Raw genomic sequence first — 14,661 nt, forward strand, 5'->3', positions numbered from 1 at the left:
TATTGTGCTATTTTGCAACTTCTTCAACCAGTTGGGTTTCCTGCTTTCTAGCATCTGTTTTCATGCCTTGATTCTAATCACGGCAGGCACATTAATAGCATTGTCTAGCCCTGAATACACCCAAATGTAACACTATACTCTTTAAATCCTCTCTTCTCAAAATGATAATAATTTGCATAACTGCCATATATTTTCTGTGTCTATGAAATTAACTGGGACTGTAATATAATGTATTATTTATATTGCTCCTAAAACTTAAACCCTCCGGTGTTGTAGAGTGTTGTAATTTATAAAATTATCTTTTCCCAATATCATGTGACAAATAAGTCACCACAAACCTTCTCCTAAACTAATTAGTGTGAAGAATGGAACCAGATGGTAAGACCTAAGACCTGATACCTGTGAGAACCAGGCTGGGAGCGAAAACTTTTGCTCTAAATTTTACTGTTCACTAGACCTTGACTATTTGTTTTGTATTAACAAATTAAAGATTATGAAAGTTATAAGGAAAATAAGCACATAAGAATGATAATTAGCAATAAGGATTTTGTTTGTTTAATGGCACGTGACTAAGACATCCTAGCAACTCTGAATAATCAAGACTGTACGAAACTAAATCAGGGACATGGGGTAAATGACTTATTGCAAGTTAAGTTCTGGGTTTAGCTCCTATTTTTCATGGCAACAAAGGCAATGAAGAAAATACAGTAAATACAAATTTCATTGTTGGACAAAGAAGAAGATCAAAGTGCATTTTGACAGAAAGCACATTCTCCACAGGAAAGTCTGTGCAATGCCCACCCTGTGTTTCCCAGAGTGAGGTTACCATAATGAGCAGTGTTTTCAGATTTGATTTGGTACGAGACATGGAATCATTCTTCAAAAGGCCCTATCTTATAATAAGCCTTGTAAGATAAAGTCCAGAATGTGAAACTAAATGATAATATAAAAAAGCCTTTGTATAAGCAACTAAAGTTATATCCTCCAGTTATTTTAATTAGTGTGTTCTAAATTAATACAAGGAATTTTGTTGAGGAAAATTATTACCTAAAAAAGATGATGACACAGTTGATCAGCTCCTTAGACTCTTTCTCAGGCATCAGATGTTTGCACAGATTTTGGCAAGTGTTAGACTACAGATAATTCAAAGTTCAATTTTTCTATTTCTATTTCTATGAAATTTTATCCTATGAAATGGTTACAAAAGCAATATCTTATATCTTATAGACTTTTAAATTTTATAAAACTCCTTTAATAATAGCTCATCTTAAGGAAAAAAAAAAACCCTTGGACAACAGACATTTTTATTTTCCATTTTGCAGATAAGGAAACTGAGGCCTTTGGAGAAAAGCAGATGCCCAAATCAATTTATTTATTCAATTGACATTAAGTATCTATTCACTAATTCTTTTTTTTTTTTCCATTCTAGGAACTGTGTTTGCAGTGGAGATACACTGATAAGTGATGACAAGACAGATGTGGTCTCCAAGTCACACCTGCCACATAAATCTTCCTTTCTCAATGAGATTATCTGACTTCCACATGCAAGGCCCAGCCCAACATCCATCTCTAAGCCAAGTCAAACATCTATAGAGATCTGAGATACAGCACCAAGGAACATGTCCTGAAAATTTGTGTTTAATTTTTATTCACAAGCGACTAAAAACCTTTTTTATTGGTACAAAGCCAGTTGCGTTTTTCACCTAATTTCTTCACATCATTGTTAATGTGAACAGCAAAACCTCTAGAGGTAAGTTCTCATATTCAAGTCTGAGGCCAGCCACTTACCAACTTTTCAAAGTATGAGAATATTGTTTTACACACCCAAGAGGCAATGTCCCATCTGTAAAAAGTGGATATGAACAATATCTGTCTCCCAGGATCTTTCATAAGCATCAGATCTAATATTTTATTTAAAACACTTAAAACATTAGGCACACAATAAATGCTCATTAAGACAAAATGCTTATTATTACAGTAGTCCTGGCCCCTATCACAGCAATGCATGTGAACCTCCTCTCACATTAGAACTTTATTTTCTCCTACTCAGCTTAATTACCTCCAAATCTACTCTGCTCAGACAGCTAAGCACTCAGCCCCAGTTTTCATCCCTACACCAGGGTGGTGCTAGGGGCCTGGGGCCCTTGGTAGTGCCAGGATCTTGATTAGGGAAGAGGTTCGGCCCACAGCCCACTCTATTACCCGCCCTTACCTTTGTGCTACGCTTCCAGCTGGGAAATCATGGTCATTGCTGCCTCGGATTTACTCTGCCAAGAGGTCCCCTGCCACCTCCCCTCTAGGGGGCGTCGCTATCTCCCTATTCTCAGAACCACATATTTCCACGTGCTCCCTCTTCTATCTCTCCACTGACTAGACTAATTTCCTTTTAGACAGGAAACATCCTTTTCCCTTCATCATACTAATTTTAAATGCTCTTCCTACTTTGGAGTTAAAATTTTTAGAGGAAAAAAAAAAAAAGCCCCCAAAACTTCTGTCTTTCCCTCTTCCCCATCCACCTTCTAAACGATGAAAGGGAAAACATATTCTACTGCCTCAACATATTACTTCATATGTTCATATTACTTACAACATATTACCCAGCCGCGGCCCCCCACCACTGGCCCTGCTCTAATGCATCTCTGCATTCCTAGCTCAGTGCCTTCATTCAGAGGCCTCTTTATAGGGTGCCTTCCGCTCAGGCCTCTCCCAGGTGCCTCTAGTGAGACAGCCCTACGGGGAAGGGGGAACCTGAAGACACTTTTTCCCACTCTGACTCTGTGCTCAATCCTTTTTCACAGTCTCTTTCTCTCTCCCCCCGCCCCTCCCCGCTTCCTCCATGTCTCTCTCCCTCTCCCTCTCACCTCAGCTCACAGCTCCATGACACCTCAAGGGCCTTTTGTTAAGAGCACCTCTGGGAGTGAGACACTGGACATCCCCACATGGTTGCCGACCTGGTGACATCCTGGGGGGTGGCAGGGGTGGGGGATGAAACCCTGGCAGACCTACCACTCTCCTGTTTAGCCTCTGTGCTGTACTATCACAGTAAGTGATTAAAGGTGTGGCTGTTACTCTCATTTTGATTTGCTGCGTTAATCAACTACTTAGACCCTTGGCAGCTTTGCTCAGCTCAGCCCTTGATAATCTCCAGTGCTTAGAGCAGATCTGGACCTCTCTGCCTATTATTGCTATGTTCCCTAGAACTATATTCTTTCTACTTTAATCAACTTCTTTAAGTTCTTTACACCTGCTACTGTTTCTGCAGCTTCTCCTCTCCTTTATTTAAATCTCAATTCAGGTCCCAGGATGTGCAGACAGGGATCTCCGCAGTGCAGCTATGAGATTATGATATCTCCTAGAATAAGTGCTCTAGCCCCACTCTGCCATTTCTCATCTGTTAAAAAGTACATGGGCTTTAGATATCACAAAATCCCCTTTGCGTTTTAGAAAAAGAGGAACCAAATTATATGAGCCTATTACCTGAAAGAGTTTTAATTTTTTTTCCCCCAAGGAATTTCTCATGTAGTTTGTTGTGTTAAACTTGATATTTGCTTTGAAATCAGAGAATTGTGGCTTCTGATCTCAGATTCTCCACTTCCTAGCTCTAACTTCCCTGAGTTTCCATTTTTAATGTAAAAATGGTTATTAAGACCCTCACTGGCTTGTTAGTAAATAAAATCAGATAGCATGTGTAATGTTCCTAGGAATGCATTTACCCCAGAGGTTAATAACATGTTGTTTCCTTAAATTGAGAGTAAACAAATATGCATAAAAGAGATGATTAGAATTTTTATATGAAGAAAAGAAAGGATTTTTAAATGTTGTTATTATCTGATCAGTAAAATAAGCTATTGATTTTTTTTTTTTTTTCTGTGGCATGTGAATGTTCCTGGAGGGAACCAGAGGCCGAAGCTGCAGCAACGCCATGTACTTAACGCACTGTGTTTGGCTAGGGAACAAACCAGTGCTGCCATGGGGACAAGCCGCATCACTAACCCACTTCTCCACAGCAGGAACTCTGATCTATTGATTTTTGATGGCACTGTATCCTAAACTGTCCAGCACAGTGAATTATAAAGATACTCTCAAATGGAATTTTTTAAATTGAGATATAATTAACATATAACAATATCTTAGTTTCAGGTGTACAATATAGTGATCCAATATTTGTGTATGTTGTGAAATTATCATCACAGTAAGTCTAATTAACATATATTACCATATATAATTATGAAATTTTTTTCTCGTGATGAGAAGATATAAGATCCATTCTGTTAGGAATTTTCAAATATACAGTACAGTATTAACTATTAACAAATGACATTTTGAATTATATTTTGGATAGATTATTTTACTTATTTAGATGTTGAAAGATAATTGACAAAAAATATTGTTAGTAAACATAAAAATTTTCTTATGATACTACTAGTGACAGCTATAACTACATTTTAATTCCATATTTATTTATTTATTTATTTATTTTTAATGGCCCCTACCACAATACATGGAAGTTCACAGGCCAGGGATTGAACCCAAGCCACAGCAAAGCCAGAGCCTTTAACCCACTGTGCAAGGCCAGGGATTGAACCCGTGCTTCTGCACTGACCCAAGCTCCTACATTTGGATTCGTAACCTACTGCACCATAGCAGGAACTCCCACATTTACTTCTCAGTGATAAAGCATGTCATTAGCAAACAGAAGAATCCAGGCCTTTTATATAGTATGTTACGGAGAAATCACTTTATTTTATGTCAGTTATGTCAGGACCTGAAGATATGAGTTGAAAGAAAGAGAATCAGGAATCCCCCAGCTCTGAATCATGCTCAGTTAAAACACGAAGTCTAAAAGACCTCTTTCCCACTCTGATTCTTGATAGTATTAAAGCACTGGATCTGAAGAATAATAACTGCACCCGTAGCTAAGACTATAAAGCTTGCCTAAGAGACATATCTGACACATGGAATTGATGAAATGACAACAAAAGTTTTAAATAATTTTATCAGCTTTGTCACTGAAATGAGAAGCAGAATATGGTGTTTGCCTTAGTGGAATCCCACCTAAAATTTTAGTTGCATCTGACAACAATTTAATAAGTTAATAAAAATAACTTGCTAAGAAAAATAATATTTTAATGGATATACATTGAAATGGTTCTGGAATTTAATATGATGTGTCATATATTATCTTATGTTGGTCAACCTCACAGCAGGCTTTGAGCAACCAGGGAGAATATAATTTCTGATCTCTGGATCATAATTCCTTCTCACTTTTATTCTTCCAGCAACAGGTGCAGTAGAGGCTTCCTGTAATTAATGACGTGTGAGTAAAGCCACAGCCACCCTTTTGCTTCTTAAACCCTTCTAGTACTGCTATACTGCAACAAATTCTTCTTTTCTGAGTTTCTGTTTTCCTGTCTGGACAGTGACAGATGCACTGTGGGAGTGTGGGGGGGGAGGGGGTCTCTACCATCACGTGATCTGTACGTATGGGGGGAGGGATTACATCGGAGAGGTTAGGAATAGGGCTGTTGATTTGAAATTAAATGAACTTCATCATGTTGGTCTACAGAGTAATTCCCCAAACATTATTTTATTTGATTCTCACAATGCTTAAAGAATAGGGTAATAAGTAATATTTACAAACAGGTAAATTTATAAATATCAGCATCAAGAGTTGAGTTGATCTTCTAATGATCAGATAGCTAATTTATTTATAGTGTCAATATGATAACTATGGTAGCAGCAGGGTCTTTAGCTGTAAGCAGCTGAAAATGAATTTGGATATCTTAAGCATTAAAAAAGAGTTTGAATGTGGGCAGGAGCAAAGGGATGCTGGACAGCAAATTGGCTAAACACTTAGATATCAAAGCCTTGCTAGTTAAGTTTGAATCTCAACTTTGCCACTTATTATCTACCCAATTTGAGACAATTGCTTCTTTCTTCTGTTACTTATTACTTCATGTGTGCAATAAGGATAAAAATAGTGCCTATCTCAAATAATTTTATAAAGAATAAATGAGTTTAATCACTGCAAATTGTTTAGAGCAGTGAGTTCTCAATAAATATTAAAATGAATAAATGAAAATCTTGCCAATCTGGGGATAACAACCACTCTATCTCCCCTGCATTGGTTTCTATAATTTGTGCCGCCAGACACTGGATGCTGCCCTGGCACCACAGCACATCTGCAGCTGAGAACACATGGCTTTCCCTTCCATGGCCAGGTTGAATGTTCCACTTTCCCTGCCCTTATTACCATTCTTTGATCATTGATGATAAGCCACAAATTTATGCATTAGCTATAGCATAAAGCTCAAAAGATCTTGCTCAAAATCTATAATTGCATGTATGTTCTGTGCAACCAAGCCATAGAGTAGAAAATTCCCCAAACATAAGAAGGGGGTTCATATGCTGGACAGAAACAAGTTTATTTATTTATTTTTGTCTTTTTGCCTTTTTTAGGGCCCTCCCTCAGCATATGGAGGTTCCCAGGCTAGGGGTCTAATCAGAGCTGTAGCCGCCGGCCTACACCACAGCCACAGCAATGTGGGATCCATGCCACGTCTGGGACCTACACCACAGCTCACAGCAACGCCAGATCCTTAACCCACTGAGTAAGGCCAGGGATTGAACCCGCAACCTCATGGTTCCTAGTCGGATTCGTTAACCACTGCGACACAGCGGGAACTCCCAAAAGAAACAAATTTAAAAAAAAAAAAAAGAAGAAGAGGGAGAGAAAGGAAGAAGAAGAGGAGAGGAGGAAGAAAAAGGAGGAGATGAAGGAGGAGAAGAAGAAGAGGAAGAGAAGAGGGAAAGGAAAGGAGGGGAGGAGAGGAGGAAAGAAAGGAAAAAAGAAATAGACAAATATTCTCTATAACTACTTTGTTTTTAACCAAAGCCTGAGTTTTTATCTGAGGATGAAAAGATGAATAAGACCTCACTACTACATACCAAAAGCACACACCTAGGAGTGGGGATGTACCTTACTCATCTTTCACACGATCCCACAATGTAGTCCGAGGACCAGCCCGTGGTGATAGATTTCCTTTAGCACTCCTATCCAAGTTTTGCATGAGGATAAACTGAAGAGATTAGAGTGCCTTTTTCTTCTTTCTTTTCTTTTAACATCTAACTTTACTCCTTTTCCCCATGTTTCTGGATTCTAGTGAAAAATGAGCTTATAGACATAGTGAGTCAGAATAGAGAACTTCTTTGGTCATGTAACAACCAGCAAACTCAGGGCATCAGGTAAAATCTTTGGGTAGTATATGATTTTCACCTGGAAGATTGTTTGCTCACTTCAAAGTTTACGGTCCAGCTGAGTATTAGTGCACATCAGTATGGCTTAACTCTCCTTTCATTCCCTTTTTTTGATCTCATCTCCCAACATATGAAACTGATAAGATGTATCTTGTTCATAGCACATATGCACAAAATGTGACTCTATAAAGATGAGTCTAACTTATTTATAAATATAATGGTACTTAAAAATACAAATAAGTACTCTAAAAGCTGTCCTTTTTGAAGTCCATACGTTATTTTAATGACGATATTTTTGTTTGATCACATATGGAACTCTCAGAAACTGCCTCCTCAATTAGTTTAGAGCCTAGAAAACTTATTCTTTTTTCTCTAAATGAATTTTTATTTTTTTACCACCTCAATAAAAATATTATCAGTAATAATATAATATTTAATTATATTCTTTATGAGACTTGGTTGTTCATAACCTTCACATTTTTTAAAAGAATTCATCCCATGTTATAAAAATGATCTCTCTCCTAAAAAAAAGATTTTTGAAAATACCATTGGCTTAGGAAATAATTCCTAAATATAAATTTTGCTGTGTGACTTTTTGAAACAAGTCCCATCTGATTACCAAAACTCATGGTTGTATTATTCATAATATATAAAATGAATCCCTTTTCCTTAACACATTTATAATCTGAAACTGGTTTATTTAAGGCCATGTTACATTCTATGTAATCCATTCTAGTAATCCTGGCTTCTAGTTATCTCACGATCCATATGTAAAAACAAGAGAAATATAAAATATACAGCAAGAAAGAAATGTAAGGAAAATGGAGTAGAGAAAATAAATGATATACTCCTACCATTACATAGGCAGCTATTTAACCCCAGAACCTTCACGCCTCCTGGCAAGATTTCTCTGAGACAACATCTTGAAAACTAATTCCATTTCCTTAGAACTCTCTAAAAGCTTCAATTAAATTGTGTACATACACAGAAGCTGAACCAAAGGTCACCTACCCAAGCAAACAGGGAAAACACATAATTGTAAAACATTCAATAAATGTGTTTTAAACAACTGCGGAATGTGCCAGGTTAACCTCCAAATTATACAGTAGAGTAGGGAGCTAGCCTAGAAAGCTGCTGCATATTTGTTTTCCCCTCCATCAACCTCCCTCTGTCTAATAGAGGCTATGATTTTCTTAAACATTAAGAAATTCCCATTATTTTTTAATGTGCTTCTTTAAATTCTCGTGAATCATGTCCATTAGCTTCATCTAGATAAGCACATTAATGAATATATTATAATTATAATTGGCTTTGGACTCCTGAAACCAAAAAAAAAAAAAAAAAAAGAAGGAAAGACAGACAAGCATTAAATGAATCTTTGAGTACCTGATGTCTTATATTGTGTTTAGGTCACTGAAATCTGTACCATTTCATAATCAAACAAATACCTATTTCAACAGATTCAAGAAGGAATAAAAATAAATGGATAAGTAGAGAAAACAACAATGTCTTTTCACAGCAATTGTTCCTACAATATTTGAAAGAGCAGAAAGCGACCACTTTTTCCATCTTTATTTGCAATATTTCTATAGCTAAATCTATTTTGTCTACTTTATTTGTTGGTGAAGTATTTGTTTTTGCAAGGCTATGGCAATAAAGACAAATAAAATATAACTATAGTGTATCGCATTGCAGGCCCACTATTTTATCATCTCACAAGTGTGACAATAGAAACCAGAGATTATATTTGAGAAAGTGAATTCATTTTTCAAGGTGCATAAGTATGGGTAGTTTTACAAGCAAATATTGCACACTTACTGTCTAATAACTGAAGAGAGAAAATGTTAAGGAGGGGTTTAAGCAACATTTTAATAATAAATCAAAACTTAAATACGTGAAAATGAAAAATGATACCATCATAAGTTGACATGTTCCCTGAAGATTTTTTGAAGATTTAGAATGTGTTCCCTGAAAATTTTTTGAAAGCCTGTTCACTCCTATGTTTAAAGAGTGAGGGATCGTACAAGATAATGAACTGGCATGAACTACTTGTTTCCTCTTATGAAATCAACCCAGAGAAGCTATAGAAGCCAAAGAAGACTTGGACTTAAACCAGGAATAAAAACTGGAAACAACAACAGAAAACACAAAGCAACAATAGAAATGTCAAGCTCCTGGGGAGACAGACCATTTTCCTCAGCTGGTGTGTACTAGGTACAGGAAGAATAAGGTAAGCGTGTGTGCCAGCCTGGGCACAAGGGCAGTCACAGAGGCTTACAGTCTGTCCTTGCCTCCCCCAGCACAGACACCAGAAAATCATGCTGGAGCCTTCACCAGAGCAATCCACAGATGTCCACGGGAGAGTTTTCTCGTGAGCAAATGCCCTGCTCCCTGATGAGATAAAATAGTTAAAGGAAACAGAAGAGGATTGACCAGAAAGCCATAAGACTTCACTCCTCCACTCCATCCCCTTCAAAGACCAGAATGGTTGAATTCTAGCCTAGAGACAGTGGCTCTCACCAAGCTGCTTCTCTTGAAGGGTTTTTAATGACATCCTCACCCAAGACAATTCTTGGCATGTTATATTTGTGGAGTTATTCACTCTTCTACTCGCCCACTCAGTGTTTACTTCTTTCTAAACTCCATGAGCCCAACACCAACTAATGCCGCTTGTTACCCTTTCCATACACAGTCCAGACAGTGGAGCTGATATAAAATAACTTACTGGGAAATGGGTCATTCAAAGCAGAGTCCACTGAATGTGACACACAAGTAAATTTAATTAATAAGAATTTATTCTTAGGAGATAAGGAAACAATATAAGCAAAACTAAATCAGAAACATTATAATAATCAATGAAAAGGAATAAAAATTAGCTGAAACAATATCTTTGATAAGTGACTAGTATGATGGAGCCTGTTGAAGAACAAATTAGTGAGTTAGAAGAGCACATGCACAATGGATACATGAACTCCCAAAGGCAGCAGAAGAGATAGAGGCCGTCCAATGTATCAGAAGGAGATAAACATGCCAATATCAGATAATACCACTCCCAGAAGATAAAAATCATAGGAACAGACAGATGAAGGATGAAAAGTTACACATTAAAATAACCTATACATTTAAAGGGCAGATGTGGTGAAGCGTAAAACACCAAAGACAGAAAATCCTATAAGCCTACCAAAGAAGATCACCTACACGAGTACCAGGATCAAAGATCGTTAGAAGTCAATGGATACAAGAAGAGTACAATATTTCTAAAATATTAAAGGTAAAAGATATTGAGCCAACAATCTGATATCTAGCCTAATTACAACTTAAATGAGTGATATAATAATAACAACAAAAAATTCCCTGACATACAGGACAACAAAAAAAATCCTGGGCCATACAGACAGCCCTGAATTGGAATGCTTTTTGAACAAAGACTCAAATAATAAAAAACTTAGAAAACTAAATATTTAGTTGATATTTGAACCTCAGTCAGCCTATTTGTAAAGTCCTATTCTTTTTACTCCACTATACTGACTTTAAAAATAACAGTAACATTATCTATCTTTGATGTCTTTGTATTAAAAGTATGGTACGGCAGTAAAAACTTAAGCAGTGATTTAAGTCCCTAGTAGGAATTAGATAATAATTATTTAAAATTCAATTCACTTAAATTATAGAATTTCCTTACACATTAATCAGAATATCTTTCATTGTGCTTATATAATTATAACTTTATGAGCAATGTATAAATTAATGTGTCTGAGAATGAATGTGATATACCCAAAATAACTAGGGGCAACTAACTTTCCAACTTAATTGACTGTAGCATTTGTGTAGCCCTTCTCACATACAAGCCATTGTGTTTAGGCGGCGATAATAGCATAGTGATAACAAGGATAAATACTCGTTTTAACTTACTCCCAGCCCTCAAAGGTTAATTCGATCTGCTTGTCATCAAAATAAATCAAAAGACAACTACTTCTCAGAACTCCACTGGCACCATCATGATCCTGATCACTGTTTCCATAGCAGTGATCTTCCAGCTCCTTTCCCAACATCAGTATTTCTCTCCCTTCTGTATAGTTTCCCAGAGTGAGCATTTTACCACTTTGGTCAGATGGGAGCATTCCTCTGCTTGTCTTCTCCAGTGGCTTCTCATAAATTGAAATAAACACATTTCACGTGCACAGTACTGTTCTAAGTGTGGACGTGCCCAAACTCATTTGTGCCTGAAACATGCCTATGCTCCTGATGAGGAAATTAAAGCAGAGAGAAATGATGTGTCTTACCAAAAATCACCTTGCTAGTAAGAGCTGTCAGCTTTGTGGTTCAGAGTCTTTCTCTCTGCTTCAGGCCTCCCCAAACTGCCAGACTGATGAATGTATGCATCTGTACTATCTTTTTTCTTTTCCCCTCTTAATATTTAGATGCCCACCCTTAGCTAGGCATGTGGATGCTTTGAATAAAGGCCATACCATCAAGACACTCTTGAGGCTAGTTGTGGTCATGTGCCTAAGTTATGGCCAAAAAAGATGTAAGAAGAATTGTTCTGAGGAAGTTGATACACAAACTTCCTTACCAGATGTCTACAGGGTACCTTTGACCCTTTTGTTATCTCTTTATCCCTCCTGATTCTTGGGATGCATACGTGATGGCAGGTACCTGGGCAGATATCTTGTAGCTGGTAGGAAAGATCTACACTTTACAGAGAAAAGAAAGTTAGAAAGGGCTTGGGTCACTGATCACACCTGGCTCTGGATCCTCCTTCCAGACTTTTCCTACTTGAAAAAATTAACTCTATGTTGCTTATCATGTACTGTTATTTGCATGTTTTTTTGTTGTTGTTGTTACATGTGACCAAAATAATCCTACCTAAAAAATTCAAGTAAAAATGTTGAGTATTTTAATAAGATATGAGAAGTTGAGGCCATTTACATTAGATATGAGATTTATATATATAGCTTATAGTTATAAATAGCACAGAGATACTATTCAAAGGCATGGAATGGATGAATATTTAGAATGCAGGCAGTTATCATTATCAGGTATAAGATATCATGGGGAAGCGAGATGTTTGTAATGTCTTCAATTTCTGAGATTTATTATCAAAGCTAATTATATATATGGTATGCTGCATGTATATATACACATGTATATTGCATGTATGTGTGCGTGTATATGTGTGTATGATTTACTATGTACTGGAAACTGTTACATGTATCCCAGGAACTAGTTTGATATTCTCAATAATTCTAAGAGGCAAGTACTAATTTTATCTCCATTTGAAAGATACAAAATTAACACTCAGAGACGTGAATAACTAATTGAATATCAAAGCACTTGTAAGCGCTGGAAGCTGCAGTTGAATCCCAGCCCCTTGATGGGGTGCACATATGTATTTGATGCCTCTGTCAAAGACTGCATAATTCTGTTTTATCGTGATTTCTTGCTTGGTGTTTGTTTTCCCTTAGTTTGTGATATTCTCCAGGCCAAGAAACAAACATATGCAGCAGTAATTTTAGAGCCAGTGCAGTGCCTGGCATTTGGAAGTAACACTGACAGATTACTAATGGAACACAGTATCCCAGTTCTCACCTTCTTAAATACAACCAAAGGAAAAAATTCTAAAGTCATTTCTATTCCCAACATTAAACACTCAAATTTCTACCACTTACATTCTTTTTTTAGGCTGAAGTAAATCTATTCCTTACCATCAGTGAAATGAACTAACAAGTAATTCATGTAGTACCCTGTCTGACACAATCAAAAAATTATCCTGGAATTTTCATTTCAGAATGTAAATCTGTATATATTAAGGTTGAAAGTCTGATTTCAATTAAAACATTCAACTTGATTGCTAGATAATGGAAAGGAAAAGCTTCCCTCAGAAAAAAACCCTGCCAAATAACACTCCTGTGATGCTTATTGCTCTTAAAATGTTAGAGCAGCATGATAAAAGATCAAACATTCATTTTGGGTTTTGTGGATTTGTATCACATCAGCTTTCTTCCTCTTCTGAATCTATCTTTTGTTCTGTTTCATATAGAGGCCACTTCATTATTCCAGCCAAGATCTGAAAGATGCTGGGATTTTTGCTCATTGCTGCCCATTTGCTCAGCTTTATACCCACTTCCATGCATATAACCACAGAGTCATTCAGCTAGAATTTTGGAATTGCCAGTAATTTGCACAGTCCGTTCCTGGTAAATAAGAGGCCACATACCACTCGCTCCTCCCCTCTCTGCCTTTGTTTGCAGAGCTGCATATGTGAAAGCACAGACGACTGGTCTGTGTTGTTAAAAGTCAAATGCTTTCAAGCAGTTGCCCTGGCTCATTTCCTACCTCCCAGCAGATGTATGAATGTGTTCCCAGACCTCTATTACAAATCAGAACCTGCATTCTGCCAAACAGAGCCAATGCATTCCAGACCCAAATTCTGGAAACAGGGAAAGTCTCATGGAATTGAATAAAACCAAATAAATTCCCAGTGAGAGATTCTAACTATTATCAAGGTTCACATGACCCACTCTAGGTATAAACATCACTAACAAGCACCAGAAGCTGGGAGAACACTGACAGAACAGAATGAAAAGGCTCCCACAACCCATTCTGAAAACCCTCATAAAATCCTCATGACACCCACTTGCCAAAACATGAGCATGATGAATGAATGTGCTGCATTATACACATTTGGATGAGCATGATTTCCAAAGGGAGCACTAAAAAAAAAAAAAAAAAAAAAGGCGGGGGGAGATGGTTGGCCTGATTTCCATTTTCTTTTCCTATAATGAGTTGTTCAAGTTAGGAGTATCCTTAGGTCCCCAGATAAAAGATATGTGATTTCATTCAAGCCTGCACTCTTTTCCCCTTTTTTCAATTTGGACATAGGGTATACTCTGTCGATCTCCACTAGTATCCTTACATGCATATTTCAGATTTCCCAATGAGACCTCTTCTAAAGTTGTATGGAGAGATCCATACTGGATCTGAAGGAGCAGCAAGGCTTTTAAGACCAGCTCTTTCCCATGTTACGTATTTTTCACCAACCTCTGAGAGATCAGTGTCATGAAGCATAGAGGAATGGCATTTAAGCCACCTCTGGCAAAAGCAAAAACAAAGGAAGGGGCCTCTTATTAAGCACTTACAATGCACCAGCACCATTCTAAGCATTCTCCATGTATGAAGTAATTTAAAACTGTGAGCAACCTCCTAATCTAGCTATCATCATTATGGACATTTGTTTCACAGATGAGGAAACTAAGACCCAGAAAATTTAAGCTAACTGCCTAAGATCACAGCCAGTAAACAGCATATCAGGATTTAAGTCCAGGCTATCCTGTTCCAGAGCCTAATCTCTTAACTCCTATACTCTCCTTCCTCTCATTAATCATGAGAGCCAATAGTATTTAA

The sequence above is a fragment of the Phacochoerus africanus genome, chromosome 10 (assembly GCF_016906955.1).
Source record: "Phacochoerus africanus isolate WHEZ1 chromosome 10, ROS_Pafr_v1, whole genome shotgun sequence".
Taxonomy (NCBI): domain Eukaryota; kingdom Metazoa; phylum Chordata; class Mammalia; order Artiodactyla; family Suidae; genus Phacochoerus; species Phacochoerus africanus.